Below are 22,670 nucleotides of genomic sequence, written 5' to 3'. Positions count from 1 at the left end.
CATTAGCAGAAATTATAAAAAGGAGCGAGGATTAATCGTTTTCATTTTACCGCCCTTCCCCTTTCCAGAGTTTGTGTAATTTCACATGAATTTATCATAACTATTTTAAGAAAGACTTTGCTTTGGAAAAGTTATAATTCAAACGAAATTTTTCAATATAAGAGTCACGGTTGAATTGAGTTCAAAAGCCAGATAATCTTTTCCTAGTCGACTTTTTCCAACCTTTACTCTATCTCATATTTTTCTAGTTCAATAAATTTGGGACTATAACTTACAATTTATGCTTACATTTTATTGAATATTATTAATCGAATTTTTTTTGTTTCGGCGGCGATCCTCAAAGCCTTAATCTAAATATGTTGGGTATCTTATCTTTTCAAAGAACAAATCGGTTGTATTTGCAATGTATTAAGGGACTATAAATTCATATAAGAATATTTGAATATTTTTCCATATTATTCAAAAGGCCCTTTATAATAGAATGAATAATGAGCTGTAGGTCAGGAGAATGCGTTACTGCAGTGAAGAATGCCAAAAAAAACGCTTTTAGCGTTGAGGTTTCGCCCCGAACCCCACTAATAAATAATGAGCTGTAGATGTCAGGAAAATGCGTTTCAGCCGTGAAAAATGCAAGGAAACGATTTTGGCGTCGGGGCTTCGCCCCGAACCCCACTGATAAACAATGAGCTGTAGTGTCAGGAGAATGCGTTTCTGCAGTGAAAAATGCAAGAAAACGTCTGGGCTTCGCCCCGAACCCCACTAATAAGTAATAAGCTGTACATGTCAGGAGAATGCGTTTCTGCAGTGAAAAATGCAAGAAAACGCTTTTTGCGTCGGGGCTTCGCCCCGAACCCCACTGATAAACAATGAGCTGTAGATGTCAGGAGAATGCGTTTCTGCAGTGAAAAATGCAAGAAAACGCTTTTTGCGTCGGGGCTTCGCCCCGAACCCCACTGATAAACAATAAGCTGTAGATGTCAGGAGAAAGCGTTTCTGCAGTGAAAAATGCAAGAAAGCACTTTTGATTGTCGGGGCTTCGCCCCGAACACCACTGAGGAAACTTACAGCGCTTTCCCAGACCCCCAAGCGCGCAAGAGAAAGGCCTCAACATGACTGTTTTTTTTTTTCCTGTTTTTTTTTTCGCCGAAGATTGAGAAACAGTCTTATTTTATTCTCATATATCAAATATATATATATATATATATATATATATGTGCTGTACGCACGTTTATGCATAGGGTTAGGGTTTACTGGGCGTTAGGGTTAGGGTTTGGAAAAAAATCGCCCCCCCCCCCACTCCAAAGTTCTGGATCCGCCAGTGTTGTCATGGTGTCTAGCCCTGATCGTGCATTAAAGTTCAAAATTGTTGCCAGATCGCTCCATTCTTTTTTTTTAAATAGCATTACAGAAATTGGGGTGGGAGAGGAAGTGATAGTTTGGTTAACAGAAAAAAGGAAAGGGGAGGGAGCGTCAATTAGGTCTAATGGGATAGTCCTGATGGTCACGAATAAAAATTTCGACACAACTGCTATTTATTCAATTTTCTCAAAGCTCAATTTTAAGTTTTTTTTTCTGTCTTTAAAATAAAATTTTAATAACGTCATTGTTGTCACTACGAAGGCTGATATAAGCTTTTTTTTTAAAAAAAAGCAACAGGCTTGATGTCTACAGCCGGAAAATAGGACAATTTCAGGGACAGAATATTACTTTTCGTGAGAGACCAGGAAACTTCTTTTCTTTGTTTTTGACGATTTAAAACCTTTTGAGCTACAGAATTTTAAAAAAAGGAGGATTTATTCTCCGAGTAATAAAAAATAAATAAAGTCGATGAATGTGTTGCTCGTACATCATCCTACATATTAAAAAAAAAAGTAATAAAATCCCTTTAGTCTTTGAGACGATGACAAAACAAATTGGGGATTGAACTGACTTTGGTGTTCTGGTAATTAATTAACGAGCTGCTGCACCTACAGAAACACTAAGAAACATTCGGTCATAGTGTTCTGCTTATTGTCCAGTACTAAATTGTAAGCGCAATCAACTCTGTAACGTTGGAAAGTGAGCAGCCAGATCTACATCAAGCAGAAAGTCAACTGAAGATCTAGAATCAAGTAAATCACTGAAGAATGACTTTAAGAGTGTAAAAATAGAGGCTGATGGAAGTAGCAGGGTCTTGGTACAATTTTGTTTGTTAGTTTGTTTGTGTTCGCTCTATACAATTACGGAAAGTTGAAAGGCAATTCGATGAGCCTACTATGAAGAGAAAATTCAAGAGAAGACTTTTCAACTCAACGTATTTGACCGAACTATTGATGCCATTGTTTCTCAAATAGGCCTATATGACAGATTTCATGGGCATAAAAACATTGTCAAAATTGTTGAAGCCTAGTTTTGTAGATTTCATTTCAAGTGCACACGGCAAAGAGTTAGATGATGTCAACATGCTTCTAGTTTCATCTGAGCCAGATGTTATCTCTATAGGATATTGTTCAGAGATGCAATCCTTAAAATAAGCCTTTCATAACGACATTTGAAGTCTGTGTTCAATACTAAATTTGGGTGTTTATTTTTTTAGACAACTACATGGGATACTTTTTTTTTTTCATATACAACTGCGTTTTATCAAGTTTTCTAAAGATTTTTACAGCATGCATGTCAGTTCTCACTTTGTATCAGTTCGTTCAGCATGACGTCATTTTCGAAATATCGATTGATCAAAAATTATTTTAAATTATCTATGATACAGAGCAAGTTGGCTTCACTTTGTGTTATTTCATTGAGAAACAGACAAAAGTTTAGAACCAGATGCATTTGTTACTGGCTTTTCTACTTACAAGGCCAGAAAAAAATGTTAGTTAATAAATGTTAGATCTATTTACTGTTCAATACTGGACGTAGAATCAGGTAATAGTTCGTATCAATGTTTAATAGATTTACACATAGAAATGTTTTCGGAATGTAAATGTGTAAAATTTCTTTCGTCATTCCAAACACTTTGAAGCGTTGAATATTGTTAACAAATTGTACAAACATGATTTTAAAGACACAATAACTTGTTGCAGTCTTAACTGAATCAAACGTAATGATATAATTTGGCCTACTTTTTTTAAAAAAAAAGGCTATGTGTACACTACTTGACCACTGGGGTAGTAATTTGCATACGTGCGAATGACTCTATGGACATATGGTCGAAGGAAAATGGGGTCCACCAAGATATTCTTGAACCAGTGCCCACGGATACATTGCTACGCCACTGATTGCATCATATTTCAAAATTTGGCCACTACTGATCAAAACGAGAAAGAGGATTAAAATACTTTTTAAAAAACAAAAAAAAAAATAATCGAGATAGGAGTGTAAACATTTGTTTTTCTTCGTGTCCTCTGCGCATGTCCAGTGCGTGCAAGATGAAGGTGCTACAAAGACAAAGTTATTCATTCCCGTGCTCCTTTATTTATTTCTGTCTTGATTGATTGGCCCAATATCGATCCATCTGTCAATAGTCCAGCCACGTTATCATTTACGACATCGCCTACATACCAGATTGTTATTTTTTTTTTCCCCTAATTTGTTTAGTGGCAATTTTTAATTTTTTTTTTTTTATCTTTAAGCTTTTTAGAATTTTTAAGTTTATCAATAATAAGGCTATAAGGGGGAAAGCAGCTATTAGTTTTCTGTGGTCTGTCTGTCCGTCAGTCCGTCCATGCCATTTCTCAAAAACTAGAAAAATTAATTTATCTTCTAAAAGTGAACTGTCTCTGTTCTTTAAATATTTTTTTACTCGTTTTGTTTTTCTTTATAAAATTTCAACATTTTCAAAACTATTTAGGCCTACTATTAAAGGGAAGATTTTAAAAAAAATTGATTTATGTTTTGTTAGGTACAATAAATAATTGTTTAAAGTATCGATTTGATCTGAGAATGCGTGAATGAGATATAGCGTTAACAATTAATTAAGGGGACTAGACCCAACAAATTTAGCCATATCTGTAAATACTGAAGGATTAGTTTACCTAGTTGGTATCATAGATTCATGTCTCGATAACGAGGGAATCATGTGGCCAGCACAACGACCAATCGCCTTTACTTTTCCCATCTAATGTCAGATAACCATTAGACCTGGTTGGTTTCAGAGGCGTCCATAATTTCCGAAATGAAAAATCCCACTCTACAACAGGATTTGAACCCGCAACCTCCGGTTCGAAAGCCAAGTGCTTTACCGCCCAGCCTACGTGCCCCCTCATACGTTGTCTATGCCTCTATGGCAATGAATAATTGTGCGAAGTTTCAACTTGATCCGAGTACAGGTGTGAGAGAAATAACGTGAACACACTTTTTAACAGACAGACGGACAAACAGACAGAGTGAATTCATATAAGCTTTGTAAAAAAAAAAGAGAGGTGGGGGGGGGGGGCTATATTAGGAAATGAAGGTACTTTGTATATTTCATTCATGCATACGGGTTTATCTTTTGACAAAGTTATGGTATAAAAGTTAAGAGTGGCTCTCTACAAACCATACACATCCTGACGCGATTAACACTATCTTCTCATCTTATCTTATCTTATATGCTACAGACGTTGCTTCAGAAAAGAAGATAATTACGTCATGCGCATTCCATGTATCAATCTAGTCAATCTAGTCTTGCATGTTGATCAAGACTTGAACTCTGCTAAGTCTTTCGTTTAAACTCTGCTAAGTCTTTCGTTTTCCTGACTGACTCCTGCACTAGGGACGAGGGAGAACTTGTACGAATTTGTTCAAGCGTATGGAATAAGAAATATGTCTCTATCTTTGCGTCTTTCTGATGTTACTCAAGAACTTATAACATCTAGTTCCAAATAGCGTGATTCTTTATTGACTCTAATTAATTCAACGCCATTACACATTAGTTCTCTTATTTAGAAGAGCACATGTAAAGTAAATTTAATTTAGGACAGGACATGTAAGAGCACCTGTAAAGTAAATTTAATTTAGGACAGGACATGTAAGAGCACCTGTAAAGTAAATTTAATTTAGGACAGGACATGTAAGAGCACCTGTAAAGTAAATTTAATTTAGGACAGGACATGTAAGAGCACCTGTAAAGTAAATTTTATTTTAGGACAGGACATGTAAGAGCACCTGTAAAGTAAATTTAATTTAGGACAGGACATGTAAGAGCACCTGTAAAGTAAATTTAATTTAGGACAGGACATGTAAGAGCACCTGTAAAGTAAATTTAATTTAGGACAGGACATGTAAGAGCACCTGTAAAGTAAATTTTATTTTAGGACAGGACATGTAAGAGCACCTGTAAAGTAAATTTAATTTAGGACAGGACATGTAAGAGCACCTGTAAAGTAAATTTAATTTAGGACAGGACATGTAAGAGCACCTGTAAAGTAAATTTAATTTAGGACAGGACATGTAAGAGCACCTGTAAAGTAAATGTAATTTAGGACAGGACATGTAAGAGCACCTGTAAAGTAAATTTAATTTAGGACAGGACATGTAAGAGCACCTGTAAAGTAAATTTAATTTAGGACAGGACATGTAAGAGCACCTGTAAAGTAAATTTAATTTAGGACATGACGACGCTTGAGTGAGAGAGACTTGTTTCCGTATCGGAACGATTTCACTTTTAATGGGGGCTTAACTCTTTCTCTCCGTAATTATTTCCCTTGTTCCGATAAAATTATTCATTTTGCTCATTTGTGTGTCACTGTCCTGTTCTGATTAAACTTAAATAACTTTTTTTGCTTGTTATCAGAAAATGTTATATTTGGTATTGAACTTGTAGGAGAATGCATGCTCTTTTTACACAACACAAAGTTTATAAATCCAAAAATCAATTTAGTTTAATGGGGGTCACATCAACGTTGGCATCGTCATTTAGGAGAGAAAGAGTTAAGCGTCTTATGTTCTTCTTCGTGTTCAGCAAGACATCCTGTAGCACAGACCTTTCAAACTTATTTGACCCAGGGACCCTTATAAATAGTAAAACCAGCCCACATACCCCTAGTTGCCTGGTCGTGCGGTATTCGCACTGGACTGTCGTTCGGATTTCTCCATGGTCCTGGGTTCATACCATGCCCTCTCCCATCCCCCGCCGTCCTGCGGGAGGTTTGAACAAGGAAGTAAAATTATCTTCAACTCCGAAGAAACATCCGAACCGTAAAACAAACATTTTTTTCAAAATCTACATAAATGCATAGTGTTATAACTCTGCCATGCGCACCGCCATCCAGGCTAGTGCTAGAAGGTGCGCACTGTGAAAGACTAGACCTAAAAGGATGTCAACATTAGAGAGGAGAACGATTTCCGCCCAAGTTGAGAGCCGAAGTGAAAAGACTGTGCCTAAGAAAGATGATGTTTTATGAACTTGTGATGTCGTGTAAATAAAGATATATGTACCTCGTTGAGTTGCCTCCCTTCAGTTATTACAATAGTATGTACGTTACAATGTAAAAAAAAAAAAGGACAACACAGCAAAAGGAGTTTTTATTGAGATAATACCTTTAAAAAAAATAAAAAATATTTAATTAATGACTTGGATGAGACTGAGATTTTATGAGTGTATTTATGGCCTTTTCAAGGAGCACAAACATAGACATAAATAAATATAGACTGGAAAAAGGAAGTAACTTCATGTAACTTGAAAACATGTATATCTATTGTATTCGGATTTCCGAATTATGAAAAGTTGCATGATCTTCATTCTTAGAGATTAAACAAAACTACACTGCCTCCTTATTTACAATATATATATATAGGTGTGTATAGATATGAATACTTAACTTTTATACTGCTGATAAATGCTTTATAATAAAGTACACAAAATTGCAAGTCACAAATTTTCGTTTCATAAAACTCTTTAATTGGCCAGTCTATATTTATTTATGTCTATGAGCACACACTTCTAGTCGGTTTCTTGTAGTCGTGATAAGGCTCATTACGACACTGAATTAAAGTTGTGCCGAACTGGAAGACGGGAAGGCTGTCAACAACTTCCTTTACAGTGACCCATAATGCAGGGTATAAAGTTGGAATATGTTTTGTAGGCAGAATTTGTGGTCTCCTTCTTGGTGTACGTTCCTCGTTCGTGAGTGTTTCAATAACCTGCTTCTGAGTTAGTAGGGACTCATCTGTGGGATCTGAGTTTGTCCACGCTCAAAAGGGTTTAATACCCAGCCGGGACTATTCATGTGCAGAGTATTTTCAAAGCTTTGTTTTAGATCGTCATGGAACAATTTGCTATAGACATATATTAAACAATAGTGAGAGGCGAGTTGATTATTATCTAAATTATCCAATCGGATAAACTGGATTTTAGCAAAGAAGTTATATTACTGGTATACAATTTTTTTTTTCTTTCTGCGGATCCCTTTGGTCGTCTCGCGGACCCCTGAAGGGTCCGTGGACCACAGTTTAAGAACCTTTGCTGTTGTAGAGGCCCATTTCATTCACGAAAAAAAAATCTACAGAAATTTTTATTTTGATTTAAAAAAAAAAAAGAAAGTTTCTGCGATCCTTCGACAACAGATATGGCTCCTTCTGTCTCGGAAGACAATGCATGCGCTCAAATGAATCAGCACATTAAAAATAATATTTTGTATGTACACCTATTTTATTCCATACATATATTAAACAAATATCTCTCAAACAAAAGTTTCTTTATTGAATGCGGATTTGTGAGCGTTAATATGACAGCCATAGTTTAATTAGCTCCAGACCAGACACACTGGAATGCATAATTAATTTTAAATTACATCTAATCCTCCATATTCCTCATGAGTTCACCACAATGCTGTGTGTCCTCAACCTTGGGTTGACGACAAGTTAACATCTGGAAACCGGTACCGGTCTGTCAACTTGTGGAGGTTTCTCTACTAGTGATTTGGGAAAGCGGTCATAGTAATAGAGCTCAGCCTGAACGCAATAGCGTGGGACTTATGACTGAGTGATATACACGAACAATTTTTTTTGTTGATTAGCTCCCCTTGTGGTACATAACAACAGTTTCAGGAATTCAATCGCTCCAATAAAAACATTTATACTGCTTGGAACCTTTGGGCTTCCATAGGAAACAAGGACAGATCCTTCCGAAAGAATCCCAATATCTTGGTTCGTCTACAGCAGAGGACAATAGACAACCCAGTGATGGTCAAGTTTGGACAGTTTATGAACAATTTTAACGTGCACTGTTGTGTAAACCGTAAACTTATGTTAGTGTCTTATGTGTTGTTGGCAATGTAATCTCTTCAGTAAAGTGCTACGAAAATTAACGGGTATTCGGGAAAGAGAGAGTGAAATTTCATTGTAGGAGATACACTCATTCCCAGGATTAAACAAAAGTACGCTTAAAAAAACAAAACAAAAAACAAACAAAAACAATCGTAAGTCATTATCCGATCAATTCTTAACATAAACTTTTATCGAATCACTGCAATATGATTCAGCACCAGTTAATGATCAAACTTTTAAATGAAAGCAAGAACACTGCTCATATTATTATAAGATTCTACTGGTTCCATTCTATCGCCACCGCATTTTAGGTATTAAAATCCTCAATAATGATGTTGTATATCAATATTATTCTTCCATTCCGACTTATAGTTGGCAAATATAGATATTAATCTAATTTTAGTTATTAAAGAGAATCAAAGAGCTTTTATTGGCTGTAAATCAAGGTCCCTAATATTTTTTAAAACATATAATATATACATATATATAAGATATACAAATCTCACGCCCATGTTTTAGCGGTATTACATAGGTCAGAGCAGTCTTGAGCGAATCTCAAGGAGCGAAAAGGGATTTTGGGATCGTTTGTGTTGACGCGTTGGGGGGAGGGAGTGGGGTGAGGGGGCACAATACGATGGTCCAGACTGAATCGATAACTTGTACTTTTGGTTTAGCGCTATGGATTTTTAAAAAAAACCAGCTTACAGAATCATTCCGAATTAAGTTACCCGTGTCTTGAGCTTGTTATTATAAAATGAATGTAGATCTGTGGTTCTGTAATGGTCATACAGGTCGATCTAATTAACACGTGTATTTTTTTTTAATGGGAATGTTTCTCTGTTGTGCGGTTGAGATTCTAGGCCAATGGTCTTGAACGGGGGTGCTATCGCCCCCCCCCCCCCGGGAGCGTTTTCGTGAGCGTTTTAGGGGGTGCTTGGAGCCAAAGGGGCGGTAAGGGGGCGCTGGGCATAAAGGGAGAAAGAAAAAACTAAAGGTGCACTTAAATAAAATAAATAAATAAAAACATTCAAAATTAAAGCTGGCAAACTAGATGTAGTTTAAGAACCGAAACAACGTTAGAAATTGAGTTCGGGAATCCCATTTTCTATTTTTAAATTCTTACCCTCTTGCTGTAATCGGAGGGTATCTAGTGTCCTTAGATCTTGCGCGCATAAATGTTCATGATTTGATAAACAGACTAGGTAATACGCCTTTTAGATTATAGTTTATTTTATCTACATATGTTAATATATTGATATATAAATGTTAATTGAAAAAAAAAACAACGTTAAAACTATAATTCAAATAGAATAATTTAACAATTTTTTAAACAAAAAAAAACATTGACAAAGTGTTGTTACGAAAACTCGCTGGTATGTAACCGATTATTGTTACGAGATTTAGTGAATTGCTAGTATTCCAATGTTCTACTTTGAATGATTGCATTTTCAGATGAGGTTATGAAACGTAGTCACGAGCATTTAGCAATATCCAGAAATAATTTAAGAATATTCACGAACAATTATACAAATCTACAATCAAATAATATTAAAATAAAAAACGGCAAAGCATGATATGTTTTAGTGACCTATTAGAAAAATACATAGCTTTTTTTTTTTTTTTTAAAGTCTTATTTTGGAAGCAAACTGTGGCAATTATGTAAATGTTAACTTGTCTATTATTTTAAACAAGCTGCCAAAACTAAAAAATAAAATGATACATAACTTTAACTTGATTATTGTTTCTGAATACAGGAATCTTGTTTGGGCTAGCTGGCTCAAATGTCTACATAATAATAAGGTGTTTGATCCTAATCACTTGGAATTAACATTTAGAAAAATAATGGACTTTAGGGTAGAGAATTATGTAGTTTGATTTTCATATACCTGTATAATGCTCATGTAGTTTTTCAGAAATAGGGTGTTGGGGGTCAGGGATATCTGATATTGTGTTGATTGTTCTGGAGTAGAGTATACTTGTATCATTTTTCTGTCTTTAGGGGGTTCATTGGTTAGGTAGTATGTTTTTGATATCAAATAATATTTCTATTACTGTTATTATATTTTTAGGTTAATCACTTTTCAATTGTTTATGATTTAATACTTGTGAATTATGAGAACTTACAAATAAAAACATTAAAAAAAAAAAAAAAAAGCCCACAAAAGAGGCAAGATGGCCCATAAAAGAGGCATATAAAGCCCAAAAAAGAGGCAAAGAAAAGAGGCATAAGGCTCAAGGATTCCTATGATAATAAAGCTAAAACTGAATAGCGCAAATTCTGAGGTTTCCTTTAAAAAAAAAAAAAAAAAAAAAAAATATATATATATATATATATCCTAAAAAAAAATAATTTTATATAAGTAGCAAACTGTCGCAACAGTTGAGGTTCTAAATAGTTTGTATCCGAGCCAAAGAGGTAGATCCTTTGAAATATGAAAAACACTCATTTGGGACAAACTCAAAGATCTTCATCACATTTTTTTGTTGTCTTTGTATTGTGTAAAACATGGATTAACACTAAAATTAAAACTTTTCAAAATTAACCTGTTACACAAAAAGACTTTTTCTTTTGATATTGATGAAATATTATTTCAAAAATGAGCGCATCTTTCAAAACTATTTTGAGAAACCAATGATGAGAAAGATGTTAGACTCTTGTTGTCAACTGAAGTTCGCTTCGAAAGGGCTTTGGTATTGCTCGTTTTGTTAAGCTCTTAAATACAATTTTTGATTTTTTTTTTTTTTACAAACTGGAAGATTCAACGGTTTTTGAAGAATTAAAGCAGGCTAAAAAAATGTTTTACATGGTAGGCATCTAACGCAGATGATTGAAACCAACCTCCGACTGCAAGGAAAGAAATGGACTTTCATTAATTAAATCATTTTCTCTTTTATCAAGATATTAATTCTATTTTAAAGAGTTTTACAATCTCACATAACTTGTGTTGACAAATGAATTACTGCCTAAGGACATCGATATCTATGCAATTCATATAACAATGCTCTATGAAGAAATGACGAATCGCTTCTAGGATGTAACTAAATAAAAAGAAAACTAAATATAAATGACAATTGTTAAATATCTGTTTCTGATGTTCAAATTGAGTTGCAGGTAAAAATAGATTTTAAAATTATGTCTTCAGTGAAATGGGAGGCACAACAGAGATCTTATCTTATCTTATATAATACAGACGTTACTTCAAAAAATAAGATGATTACATCCTACGCGTCATGCATTTAGTCATGCATATTTACCAATTACTTCAATTCTGCCAAGTCACTGGTTTTCCTGGGCTAGCTCAGGCAACCCATTCCATGCTCTAATAGCACTAGGGAAGAAGGAGTATTTGTACAAATTTGTCCTAGCATATGGGACGAGGAATGTGCCTTTATCTTTGTGTCTTTCAGAGTATTTTATTAAATTTTGTTTTTGTATTTGAAGATTATGGTTCAGTGTTTTATGTATAATTGCTACTTTAGTTTTGAGTCTTCTGTCCTGAAGGCTTTCTAAATTTAGTGATTTTACTAAAGGTGTTACTCTAGTCAAATGTGAATATTCGTTTGTTATGAATCTCACTGTTCTATTTTGTGTATGTTTCAGTTTCTTAATGTTTTCTTGAGTTGAAGGGTCCCAAACGGAGGATGCATATTCTATTATTGGCCTAACCAAGGTATGGCTGCACTTGAATGTTTCAGTGAAATTCCAGAACTGTGGATACACACATTCGTCTTGCAGAAATGAATCAAGCTTCGTTTAATTTCTTCTTCTTCCTTGTTCTCATTATTACTTTATATAGTTCAGATAACTAGACCGATATACGAGATGAACTGTGTAGTGGTTTCCAATTCAGGGAGCTCTCCATATAGTTTTATCTTTATAGGAATGTTTTGGGGCAAGTTTCTTGTTCGGGCCTCTTAATAACGAACCCCGTTTTGAAGGACATTGTCTGCATTCTTTGGTGACACTCCATAAGAACAAATTTCGCCAATCTCAATTTTAGCTTCCGGAACATATGGTTGTCTCATTCTGTTGTGTTCGGTTCTGTGGCGTTGAAAATGACATTTTAACATTTGCACGGATTGAAAACAGATCAACCAGATTTACCCCGAGGCAGCTGTTACTTTAAAATACTCAGCATAGGCTAGAGGCATTGCAGTACTTTCAAATAAGCCTGCATAATGTCAAACCGCCACTGTATTGTGAGTGGGATGTGGAGTCGAACTTTGTGGGTCACTTCGAGGTCTCTGTGCCATCGTGAAATACTACCCCCCCCCCCATAAATCTTCGGACTCGAAGACAAGCTTAATAAATAACCTTTCAGTTGGCAGGTCATATTGATTAGCTAATTGTGATCAATAAAATAAGACCACAGCCTATATTTTTGAAACAAGTCATTGTGTCAAACTGACCAGATTCTTCTGATCGATTGATGGATCACACTGCCCAGGGCATTCAATATCTACAGCATTAGCTCGGAATTGCTTGACGATTATATTAGTCAAACAGATGTTCCACATACCAAGCCACACTCAGTATTGTCTACACACACACACACACATATGCATATTATTCAGCCATGAGAGAGATAGGCTTACGATGTAAAAATAGAAACATTAAATCCCTTGCATTATCATAATCGAACGGAAGGTAACTCTGTAATGTCATGGAAAGAGGTATACCATCCTACGTCATCAAGTATAATGGTTGGGTCAATATTTTTTGTTTACAAACTATTGAACCTAGAGATTGCGATAACATTTTAAAACTAAGTATTAAACAGACTTTGTTACTTGACCAGTCTTTTTTGACTACCAGTGGAGCGTAGGGCCGAAACAGTACTACGCCTTAGGGCTCTCTTCTAGCTGAAGCTAGTGTCATCGGCCTTGTTTTTCTTCTCTGGCGTTTTTATTCTGCCAGCGTTGTTCTCTTTTCCTCAGCAACATGTGCGCCATTTTTTACAGCGCGACGCCATGATGCTCTGTCATGTGCCTCTGTCTCCCAGTTGGCTTGGTCTATGCTGAACGCCTTCAGAGAAGCTTTGAGTGTGTCCCTGAAGCGTTTTCTTTGACTGCCTTGCAAGAGCTTTCCTTCCCTTTATTGGCCATACAGGAGTCGTTTAGGGATGCGGCGATCTTCCATTCTGCAGACGTGCACTGCCCAGAGTGCAGCCGAACATTCCGGACTCACATAGGACTCACCAGCCACACGAGGAGGCACAAAACCCCAGTGCAAAGCCCTCAGCCGTGACCTCCATGATGCATGTTTCGAAAAGTCTAAATTATATTTAGATGAAGGTTCTAGGTGTTTCAAAAGAAACATTTCTATGTACACTACACAGCAAGACAGTGGTTTCATCAGTGACGCATCAACTTACACGCTTAACCTTGGCCCATAACGAGTTATGACGTATATCGCGATGTGGTCAGAGGTCAGGCTTTCTATGTTTAAGGTGCCGCCTCAGCCCCCCCCCCCCCTGGATGACAAAAGTGGTCATCATCGAACCACGGTGGCTCTCTTCTGGACCAAATTCCCGTAGGGTCATTGTCCATCCTGCTTCTTGGTCTACCGATCACCATGTTTACTTTGGTCTCACGGCCTTTCTCTTCCCATGCTGCTCCGCGCCAAGCAGACTTATAGAAATACTAGTATACGTGCAGATAGACATAGCGACATAAATATAGACTTAATTGACGTTTAACTCTTTCTCTCCTAACCGACGATACAAACGTTGATTCCATCAGAATGTGGTAAATAATTACGGAGAGAAAGAGTTAATTATGTAGAGAGAGAGATTCAACAGGGATTTTTCACATTCAATGTGTATCACAGTAATATGTTCTTTGTAAGACCCCGTTTTACGATAAGTAAGCAATAAAAGTATGCAAGATAGAAAAAGAAAAAGCGATGTGAAACAAGTACCATTTATTTTTATTTTTAAAGATAATTTCTCCTTTAAGAAGCTGATGGATTCGTGTAAGAGAGATACAAATTTGTCCTAGCATATAGAACGAGGAATGTGTCTTTATCTTTGTGTTTATCTGAGTATTTTATTCTGTTTTGTTTTTGTATCTGAAGATTATGGTTCAGTGTTTTATGTATGATTGCTACTTTACTTTTAAGTCTTATATCCTTAAGGCTTTCTAAATTTAGTGATTTTACTAAAGGTGTTAACTCCTGTCAAATGTGAATATTCGTTTGTTATGAATCTCGCTGCTCTATTTTGTGTCTGTAATCTTTAGCATGTACAAGTGGAAGAGCTTAGACATTTGATTCTACGGTGCTGAGAAGTGAATGACAATTGTTAATAGATACTTCTCCTGATACTTCTATATTCTGTACATTAGATACACCAACACGCTTGCCATTTAGGGGTGAATAGACATACGCGAAGAGTAAAACAAACATGTTATTTAATACAGAAAAAAGAGAGAAAAAAAAATCAGGATACGAAACTAACACACAATTGGCTGAAAGACAAGCAGATGGAGAGACTGACGAAAAAAGCAATCCGGCAGACATACACACTTACGTACAAACTGGTAATGTAACTAGATTTATACTTGGATTTAAATAAAAAAAAACAAAAAAAAAACAACGCCTGGGAATGAAAATGAACGATAAATCCGTTGATTCCGATGCTCAGTATAAGCCCACTTAACACTTTAACCCCCAAAACAAATGGCGATCTGTCAAGACCTGGTTGTCAAGAGCTCTCAAGGTCACGTCTGACCTCGGCTAGATCTTCGGACGTAAATCGGATATCCTGTTTCACGCTCGGTGTAGCCTCGTCTTCAAGGTAATATTTAACCTTAGGTTCAGATGGATCAAGTTGGTATATAATATCCATCGATATAATTTACATATAACACAGAAGACAAAGAAACGTGTCTCCTGGTGAATGTTTTCTTCGCATACTTATGTTGAATGACATTGACCAAGTATATAACTTAGAATGTTAAAGATTTAATAGCTTAAAATTTGCTCCGTAGTATTGTGCACACGAATTTCACGTGCAGTTGATGTAATTGTGTTCTTTCACGTGGTCAACACAGCTACTATCAGTATTTACGTTTTCTGACCCAATGTCAAGATACCCATTAGAACTGGGCGGACATTGTGGTGCTCATTTTGAATCCCAAAATTCAAAATCCCAGAATTTAACGAAATTATAAAAAGAGACCCTTCTGTTCGAATGCCAAGCGCTTCACCAATCAACCACTACGCCCCACACGAAATTTGATCCAAACCAAATTGTTATTAATGTCCTTGGTTTTGGTTTTGATTAAAAGTTTATTATTTATTTGTTTGTTTTTCATAACACTTTAGGCCATTACAACTAATTGGACATGCAAAATAAAATGTAGGATTATTAAAACAAGAAAAAAAAATATCCTATTCAAATTAAATGCTGGTTTGATTTGTTAAAAGCCTCATTAATAGCATTTCGCGCTAACGAGTCATGGTTGTCGCTTAACTAAAGTTCTAATTTGGCCACTGCTTTTGTTAATAGTCTTCCATTGTTCAAACTTGATAAATACTCTTTTCATTCTCGTCAGCGCCATTCCACTCAGTGATTAGTTCCAGGCTACGTAATACCCACAAATCAATATCTGTTGAGATCTACGTACTTATACAAGGGCCGTCCTTCGACATTGGCCAGTTCTTTCACCCCCCACCGCTTTCCAACTGGTCCAGACAAGTGATGGATCAAAACGCTAAAAGCATGAAATTGCGCTAAACAAAAACATTTGGTTAAAAATATTTCTAATCGCATAGATGTATAATTGTTTAGTCTAGATCTATTAAAAACTTAATTACATGACGGGTCAAAAAAGAAGGAACATCGGAAACATGTCAAACATTTTACAATAGATACAGATAAGCTGTTTTTTTTAGTTTGCTTGTCTTTATTAGGTTTTGATCATGATAATTCAAAATTCAAAAAAAAAAAGAAATGGAAAAGTGGTTTGAGTGCTGGGACAAGTCCCAAAAAGCCCGTGGAGTCTGGGAGCGAACGAGGCGCCCTGACCGCACTTCCCCGTGGTGGAGACTGTCCAGGCCTGAGCAAGCTATTATAGCACAGAGCAGGACAGGCCACTGTCCTGTTGGTTCATATTTCTCGCGGCTATGGCCAAATTTCGATTCACGGTGCCCCCGCTGCGGGGAAGAAGAGGAAACCGTGTCTCATATTCTGTTTGACTGCCCCAGACTTGCTGATCTCTCGTCTCGACAGGTCTTGGAAACCAAAAATTCTCGACCTGTATGGTGACATTTATGTACTACGCAAGACAGCAGAGTTTCTGTCGAGGATTTAAGCCTCTCAAGCCCTCACTCAAATGGAGTTTGATGATGATGATGATTAGGTTTTGATTGATATAGATATTAAATCTGACAGTAAATAATTGATATATAGCTTGCTAAGTATAGACCCCCCCCCCCAAAAAAAAAAATGCTATTACTTTAAAAGGTCAGTTCCACAGTTTAATATTCCATGCAGTAATATCATGAACAGTTTGTGCTGTAAACAACGAAATCGTCTCAAAATGGGGCCGTTTGATTGTCCAAAGAGTTGAGCCGAAGGCTCCTTCTCACTTTAGGCGTGTAAGCCTGCTTGAACAAACCGTTTTGTCTGGAAGAGGTCCAAGTCAATGCCTATATAAAACATTGCTATTTCCGATATATGCGGCACTCCGGGCGCATGGACTACAATGCATGGCCGAAGGCCGAGCACACCGGGAACCCCCGCCATTTTCCTATGTTGTACTAAGCTAACTGTGCAGAACTCGCCATTAGTGTAACGGTTCCTTGAAGAACGGCGCATGGTTTATCGACAGGGACGTAGAAGCTCACTTTCAAATCCGCACCGTGCAATGGGAAAGCTCTCGCATTCCCTTAGACAATCCCACAGGAGTTTTATTTTGCTATTCATTTAGCCTAACCACTTCCTCTAGTGATCGTTTCCACTCGAGTGCCACGTTGAGGCAGAAAAGCGTACCCGGGCAAAATGGGGCCAAATATGGAGCACGAACTTGAACGATGCCGTCATATCAATCGGCGAATATATATCCCAGTTCATCGATAAACTAATTTGCTACATATTTGTAAGCTTGTCGACTAGCTATTAAAGGCTTTAACGGAAGTGGTTCCATTATTTCGCGTTACATTGAAATGTAAATTAATGGAAATTCATTATGACATCACACTCTGCAATTTATTTATTTATCTCCGTAAACATCCGGAAAGTTGATAAATGTGAACGTCATGAATATTAAATCTAACTATACATCTATATCTTGCAAACTAAAGATCTTTTCCACCAAATAACCCAGTACGTTATTGAGACATTTACTTTTAAAGTGTCTGTTCCAAAGTATAATCTTCCTCGCGGCCATGACAGTAGATCAATGGGGAGGTAACTTCGGTAAAATTAAACTTGCCGTCTGCTTTAGTCACAAAGCATTAGCTTCCATTTAATTAAATTGAACTTCACCGAGGAGTTCAGTTAACTCCCCTATGCGTCATTCCTTGTTTTTTTCTTTCCAATTTTTCCCCATGTATAGTCTTTTACTTACTGAATTGGATTAAGCAAAAAAGACCCCCCCCTCCCATTTCCAGTTTATCTAATTGAATTACATTCAATGCGGAACTTTGTTGGCCGAAACCTTGATTATATGATGAGAACTACGTAGCGCCAGTACGTGTTAAAAAGTGACCAAGTATATATTAAGAATGACAAAGTGTGATTTTGTGTGTGTGTATGCCAGAGATCCCACTCTGCCACTTCAGCCAGCAGCAGAAACACATGTAACGGGGACAGTGAACAATGAACTAGAACTAAAGAGTGGGTCACTGAGATGTGTAGACGAGCTTGGCTGCCAATTTAAGGGAGCTCAAATTTAAATCCCGACTGGAACATTGCAGAGAGTCTAAAGGCAGTATGGAAACCTTCTCCCAGACACCAGCCCTACCTATATGTTCACAGAAAAGATTGGACTCTAGCGCTGAGAATGCTTAAAGCATGATACATACGCTATACATAGGCAGTTGTTGTTTTTTTCTTAAAGTCGATAACAAAGAAAAAAAAAGAGTTCCTCTACAGAAGTAACACCTGCCATGTAAACAGGAAGAGGTATTGAATATATTTTACACTGTCAAAGAACGATCTAGATCGAACCAGGATCTCCCCCTCCACCCCCTTTTTTTTTCCAAATATAGACTAATTAAAGAAGCATTGTCTATAACTCGCACACAGCTTCCATCTCTTGAAGAGCTTTTTCATGAACATAACCTTTCCAAAACACACACGATCCTTAAATACAACCTGCACCAATTAAACCACTGTTACATAAGATCTGAACGAAGTGGTCGTCTCCTTTCCATTAGGAATAAAACAGAAAGATTTAAAAACTCCTTTCGGTCAGAGTGTTACAAGATCATCTGTCGTCATCAAGAAGTTCATAGAAGTTTAATTCATAAAGCGCTGGTTGTGAGTGTGTATGTGTTTCGTGTCTGAATGTTGTTCGTATTTAAATCTATACTGTTATTATTACACTAGGTACGCTGAGGTGGTTAATCGCAGTCAAAACGAATTTCCTTTTGATCGGACCAGTAAAGATTATATCTAATCTTCTATTTATTTCTTGTAATTCTTCCATATTTCTAAGAGTCGTTCCAGTGATGTTGCACCATCAACCTATTCATTTTCTTTTATTCACCGTTTCCAAAAGTTTAGTTTACAAAAAAACACATTAGACGACAAAAAAAACCCAACAAGTTTCATGGCCTTACAACTAGACAGTGAAAACTTGATCAGAGAAGGTTCTAGTTCAAGCGCTCGTTTTTGGTTATAGACATGTGAAAGTCCACCAACATCCCACATGTGCTCACATCTCACACGAAGCGAAATGCTTGGCCTTAGGACTTTTGAAGGCCACTGTCTTTATTTAAGCCCAACATTTCAGCGACACAAAATATTTTTTATGGAGGATGTATTGCCGTTACTCCTTATCTTATAAAATTCAGACGTTTCTTACAAAAAAAAAAGATGATTACGTCCTACGCGTATCCCAAGGTCAATCTAGTCATGTATTTTAATGAATGACTTAAACTCTGCCAAGTCATCGGTTTTCCTGGCTGATTCAGGCAACCCATTCAATGCAATGAGAAAGAAGGCGCATTTGTACAAATTTTGTCCTAGCATATGGAACAAAGAATGTGCTTTTATCTTTGTGTCTTTCTAGGTATTTTATTAGGTTTTGTTTTTGTCATTATCAAACAGTGGGTGAGGCTAATGTTCTGCACCATTGTATACAGGCTGAAATGTCCAAAGGAGCTTTATTACTGTGACTGTTTATTCTACGCCATAAGTAGAGAAACATCTACAAGTTGACAGATCGGGCTCCGTTTTCCTAATGTCCATGACGTCATCTTGTCGTCAAACCAAGGTTGAGGCTAGCCAACATTGCAGTGAGCTCGCGAGGAATATGGTAGCAGCATATCATGACTCAGAAGACTAAATGTAAGTAGATTTTGATTACCAGCATGTCTGGTCAAGCGTTAATTTTTTTTCCCTAATGAAAATCCAGGGAAAACCAATCTCCACTAGTTAACACAAGGGGCCAACTGTACCTGGACTTATATTTTATGAACTAAACCCCTGCTATTGTCAAAACTTCCCAACTAAATGTTGAAATAGTCATAGAGAGGGAAACAGCGTTCTGTATAATGTGAAATATTAGGAATTAATTCTGTCAGTTAAAGTTGGAGGCTGGAGGCTTTTGATAAGCACCCCCCTCACACCACAACATACACACACACACATTCAAGTTCCTAATCAAGATCGAAATGCCTGTCAGGACATATCAAATTCACACCCACATCAGCAGCTGAGAGATTACCAGGCCATTATCACATAATGTTTTTCTTAGCAAAGGTTACAGCAAGAAGATTCTGGAAGGGCATTTGCTGCTTTGTCTATGTCTCCAAATGAAAATTAAAATCCATTAGTTACTACAGAACTTGAACTCAAACCCATCAGATCAGCAGCCAGTGGTTTATTGTTAGTAGATTTTAAAAACTGTCATGTGAAATTAAAATGGTGATTGTTTGCATCTTAAGCTTGATGGAAGGAGTGTACTTGTATAGCTTATTTATATCAACTCTGTATGTCTGTCTGTCAGTCTGGTACAAGTTATTTCTCCCACACCCATTCGCGGATCAAGATGAAATTTTAAACAATTATTCATTGTACCTAACGAAACAAAAATCAATTTAAAAAAATTGACCAATTATTCAATTAATTATTTTGTTTGATCTCAAATAAGGGAAATAACTACTACACAATAGTGAGATATATTCGCAAGAGTTCTTCCCCTTAGATAAGCTATGTTTTTTTAAAGGATTTAAAAAAAAAATGTTTTCCATGTTTTTATATGAGAAAAAAATATAGGCTCCTAGAGACTCGGAGTATGTCAAAACGTTTTTGTTATTTTGTTTATGTAAATATTTGTTGTAAAGAAAGATTGAAGAGATGCTTTAAACAAACTGAAGCCAGCAAGAAAATGTTTGTATCATATAACTCCATGTGATATCTAAAACAATTCGGGACAACAAACTGTGGAACTACACACAGTTGAACAACAAAAACTCTTAAGATTTAAACTATGACGATAACATCGTTGGAGAGGCACGTGAAGAAAAAGAGAAAGAGAAAAGAGAGAAAGAGAGAGACAGAGAGAGATTAAGAAAGAAAGAATGAAATGAAGACAGAAGGAAAGAGAGCAATAGACGGAAAGGGAAAAGAAAAGAAAAATAAGCCAAAGAAGGGAGAAAGAGAAGGAAAGAGAAGAAAAGGAGCAGAGGAAGAAAGAAAGAAAAGAGAGAGAAAGAAAAAGAGAGATGGAGAGAAAGAAGAAAAGATTGGGAGACAAAAGTAAAGCCAAAGATTAAGCAATATAAAGAGTATTAAAAAGAGAAGATAAAAGAGAGATGGATTTTTAAGGAAAAAGAGAACAAAAAGAACAAAAAGACTAAGGAAAAGAGAAAAAAAAAGAAAGTGAAAAAAAAAGAGAAAAATAAAGTACGAAATACACAAAGAGAGAGAGAGAGAGAGAGTGAAGAAAAGAGACAGAAAGAGAGAGTGAAGAGATCAGAGAGTGAAGAAAAAAGATAGAAAGAGGGTGAATAAATAGAGAGAGAAAAAGAGAGTGAAATAAAACAAAATCCTCCCTTACTTTAGTCAATACGTTTTCCTTCGAAATGACCTTAAAAGTTAAACTGTTACACTTGAATTAAACTTTAAAAACATGGAACTGTACAACAAGTCAATCTTTTAATTCTGTTGATTTCTTTTTTTTTGCTGGACGTTTGCTCTTGAAGATAGGTCACGTGACATCCTGTCTAAACACTGGAACCAATTTCGTGATAAAAAAAAAGTATCGATCGTGAAAAAGTTTTGTCTGCTGCCAGTCCCAGGGATGTAGGAACAGCTCTTGGACGCATTGAAATCAACAAGGCTTCCTTGATGCATCAAACAGGATGAGATTATGTCTCTCACTTCTCCCCTCGCCCCCACCACCCCATCTCTCTTTCCCCTCTCTGCTATCTCGTCACGTTCTAACACACAAATCAGTTTTTTGTTCTTTTCTCGTCTTTCATTAATTGAATTTTTTTTTTCTCTTTCAATTATTTATTTTAACTTTTATTTCTTCTCTCTCTCTGTCTCTCTCTCTCTCTCTGCCTCACTCTATAGCCTGACTATCATACTAGTTCTCTCTCGGACTTTCAAATTTTATCACCCTCTCTTTATCACTCTTTGTCTCTATCAATCTCTCTCTCTCTCTCCTTCTCTCTCTTCCTCTATTTCTCCTCCCTCTCTATCTCTCTCTCCCTCTCTGCCTCACTCTATATCACTCTATAGCCTGACTATCATACTAGTTCTCTCTCGGACTTTCAAATTTTATCACCCTCTCTTTATCACTCTTTGTCTCTATCAATCTCTCTCTCTCTCTCCTTCTCTCTCTTCCTCTATTTCTCCTCCCTCTCTATCTCTCTCTCCCTCTCTGCCTCACTCTATATCACTCTATAGCCTGACTATCATACTAGTTCTCTCTCGGACTTTCAAATTTTATCACCCTCTCTATATCACTCTTTGTCTCTATCAATCTCTCTCTCCCTCTCTCCCTCTCCCTCTCTCTCTCTTCCCATCACTTTATCACTTTTATCTTGGATTCTCTTACACTATAAAAGCAGCTATCTCATTCTTTCTACACTCTCTACTTCAACCAATCTCTCACTCTATGTCTCTCTACTAGTCTCTCTTTCTTCTATCTCAGTACATATCTCTCATATCTCTCTTTGGTTACTGTATCTTATCTTATCCTCTGTAAAACTCTCTCGGTATTACTGTATTTTATCCTCGGTAGGCTCGTCTATTAAATAGAGG

The 22,670-nt window shown here is 36.5% G+C and overlaps 2 protein-coding genes across 3 annotated transcripts in view; both read right to left on the bottom strand.

Annotated features, from left to right (window-relative positions):
• Positions 1 to 22,670, bottom strand: part of LOC106056879 (uncharacterized) — a 61,375-nt gene that overhangs the window by 29,820 nt on the left and 8,885 nt on the right. The gene's annotated exons all lie outside the window — the stretch shown is intronic.
• The window catches only part of LOC106071876 (coiled-coil-helix-coiled-coil-helix domain-containing protein 2-like), a 57,528-nt gene continuing 46,679 nt past the window's right edge, over positions 11,822 to 22,670 (bottom strand). Inside the window, exon 6 of the mRNA XM_056005156.1 lies at positions 11,822 to 11,834. The gene's annotated coding sequence lies outside the window, so the exon portion shown is untranslated. The remainder of the gene's footprint in view (positions 11,835 to 22,670) is intronic.

Source organism: Biomphalaria glabrata, chromosome 12 (genome assembly GCF_947242115.1).
Source record: "Biomphalaria glabrata chromosome 12, xgBioGlab47.1, whole genome shotgun sequence".
Classification (NCBI taxonomy): domain Eukaryota; kingdom Metazoa; phylum Mollusca; class Gastropoda; family Planorbidae; genus Biomphalaria; species Biomphalaria glabrata.
Note: the sequence above shows the minus strand (reverse complement) of the source record. Positions and strands in the feature narration are given on the sequence as shown.